Source organism: Babylonia areolata, chromosome 25 (genome assembly GCF_041734735.1).
Source record: "Babylonia areolata isolate BAREFJ2019XMU chromosome 25, ASM4173473v1, whole genome shotgun sequence".
Classification (NCBI taxonomy): Eukaryota; Metazoa; Mollusca; class Gastropoda; order Neogastropoda; family Buccinidae; genus Babylonia; species Babylonia areolata.
This window is the reverse complement of record NC_134900.1, coordinates 38,056,800-38,059,299: the sequence shown is the minus strand read 5'-3', so window position 1 is coordinate 38,059,299 and position 2,500 is coordinate 38,056,800. Positions and strand designations below refer to the sequence as shown.

Sequence of the window (2,500 nt, the reverse complement as noted above, 5' to 3'; positions counted from 1 at the left end):
GTTTCCCCTTCCCTCCTGTAGCACCCTTCCTTCCTTCTTTGAAACAGGCACTTTACAGGACCGGACGAAAAAAAAAAAAAAAAAAAAAAAAAACATTACTGAAAGAAAAAAAGAACATTTTATCTTTGTTTCTCTCTCTCTGTATATACATATATATCTCTCTCCCCTTCTTACCTCCCACACAACACACAAAACATCAAATGTTCTGGAATTATACATGTAGAAGAAGAAGAAAAAAAAAAGTTTGGACAACACAACGTGCAGTCAATAAAGAAGGAAGGAAGGAAGAAAAAAAGAAGAAGAAAACCCAGAGAGGTGGTGGTGTTTTTTACTCACAGAATGTAGTAGTGTTTTCCTCTGCTATCCAAAGGTTTTGAATGTTTCCAGCCAGACGTTGACTTACTCCTTTATAGTGGTTAGCCTCGAGCCGAGGGCGGGGCCCGTAGCCAGTTTCCTATGCTTGAGTGACAGATGGCCCCAGCCAGCCAATCAGAATCGTCCTGGGAAAGACAGACAGACACACTCACACGTACACACGTACACACACACACACACACACACACACACACACACACACACAGTGGCTGAGCGAGCGAGCCGGCGATTTTTTTGTTGGTGGTGGTGGTGTTCCTTTTTTTTTTCTTTCTTTTTCTCTTTCCTTTTTTATATTTTTTTTTATACTATGATCATTCATGAGAAAGCGACAAGCGGCGAGAGCAGGAGTTGTAAGTTGACGGGAGTAATCTTGTAATCTGTGCGACTGAGGTAGGGTAGGGGTGTGAGCCCCCACCACCCCCCTACACCCCTCCCCCCACACACCCCTTTCCCTCGCTCCACCGTACTCCCCCCCCCCCACCCCCCTAACCCCCACAGCCCCTCCACCCACCTCTCTCTCTCTCTCTCTCCCTCTGTCTCTCGCTCTCTACCCCTACCCTCTCCCTCTCCCTCCCTCCTCTCTCTCTCACTCTCACTGTCGTTGTTGCTGGCTGTCTTGATATCGTTGAATCATTCATTGAACACGCCTGCCCCGTGGCCAGACGCACATGCTCCCGATCGTCTTGTGTGGCGCTATCTGAAGAGAACGGCAAAAAGGTGTGCCGGCCACCCCTTCGGTTTGAAACTGTGTGTGTGTGTGTGTGTGTGTGTGTGTGTGTGTGTGTGTGTGTCCGGTCTCCTCTCCCTCCCCACTCCACCCCCTGTCTATCAATCTGTCTGTCTGTCTATCTGTCTGTCTGTCTGTCTGTCTGTCTTGTCTCTTTCAACCCCCACCCACCCACCTTTCTCTCCCCCCATGTATCATCTCCCTCCCTCTCTCTCTCTCTCCCTCCGTCTCTCTCTCTCCCTCTCAGTCTCTCTCTCTCTCTCTGTCTCTCTCCCCCCCCCTCTCTCTCTCTCTCCCTCTCAGTCTCTCTCTCTCTCCCTCTCAGTCTCTCTCTCTCTCTGTCTCTCTCAGAGTCTGTCCGTGTCTCTGTCTGTCTGGCTCTGTCTCTCTCTCACTCTCTTTCTTTGAGGTGTGGGGGTGGGGGGATGTAAGGGGGCTGGGAGATGGGATGGTTCACGATGTGTGTGTGTGTGTGTGTGTGTGTGTGTGTGTGTGTGTGTGTGCGAACACGCACGTACCTCTCAAATCAGTCAATGTATACGGCTACATGCTTCTCAGCCCCCCCGCCTCCCTCTCTCTCTATGCGTTTTTGAGTATGCGTATGTGCGCGTGTACAAGTGCGTATGTATGTGCATATGTGTGTGTGTGTGCGCGCGCGCGCGTGTGTGTGTGTTTGTGTGTGTGTGTGTGTGTGTGTAGTGAAAGAGAGAAAGAAACAAAGGCAGAGAGTGCACACTTCCAGCAGTTCGGGGAGAGGACGAAAGTAAAAAGAGAAAGAGTGCGAATGAACACAGAACACAGAAAACGTTTACGTCTCGACAGGGGAAATTCACGTGTGCTGTCTTCTGCACAAACAGTGCACTGTGTGAATATCTTCTTTCTTTCTTTCTTCTTACTTTCTTTCTTCGCTTGTGGTCTGCAAACCCCACGTTCCTAGTGTACACACGCATACTAAAGTAGACTTTTCCGTGTATGACCGTTTTTTTTGTCCTCGTCATGTTGGCAACCATACTCCATTTTCGGAATGGGGGGAGCGAGGAGGAGGGGGGGGGGGGTGTATGTATGTCGGGTATGTTCTTGTTTCCATAACCCACCGAATGCTGACATGGATTGCGGGATCTTTAACGTGCGTATTTGATCTTCTGCATGCGTATATACACGAAGGGGGTTCAGACACTAGCAGGTCTGCACATATGTTGACCAGGGAGATCGGAAAAATCTCTACCCTTCACCCACCAGGCGCTGTTACCGAGATTTGAACCCGGGACCCTCAGATTGAAAGTCCAACTCTTTAACCACTCGGCTGTTGCGCCCGTCATAAAAGACATAGAATGCTGAAATGCTGAGTTGATGTGGAATCTTATAAACACACGCATGCAATGATCACAGTCTCACCGT

The 2,500-nt window shown here is 49.2% G+C and overlaps 1 protein-coding gene across 1 annotated transcript in view; it reads right to left on the bottom strand.

Annotated features, from left to right (window-relative positions):
• LOC143299644 (cytochrome P450 7A1-like) overlaps positions 1–370 on the bottom strand; it is a 34,440-nt gene extending 34,070 nt beyond the window's left edge. The window contains exon 1 of the mRNA XM_076612949.1: positions 337–370. The gene's annotated coding sequence lies outside the window, so the exon portion shown is untranslated. The remainder of the gene's footprint in view (positions 1–336) is intronic.
• Between the last annotated feature and the right edge of the window lie 2,130 nt (positions 371–2,500).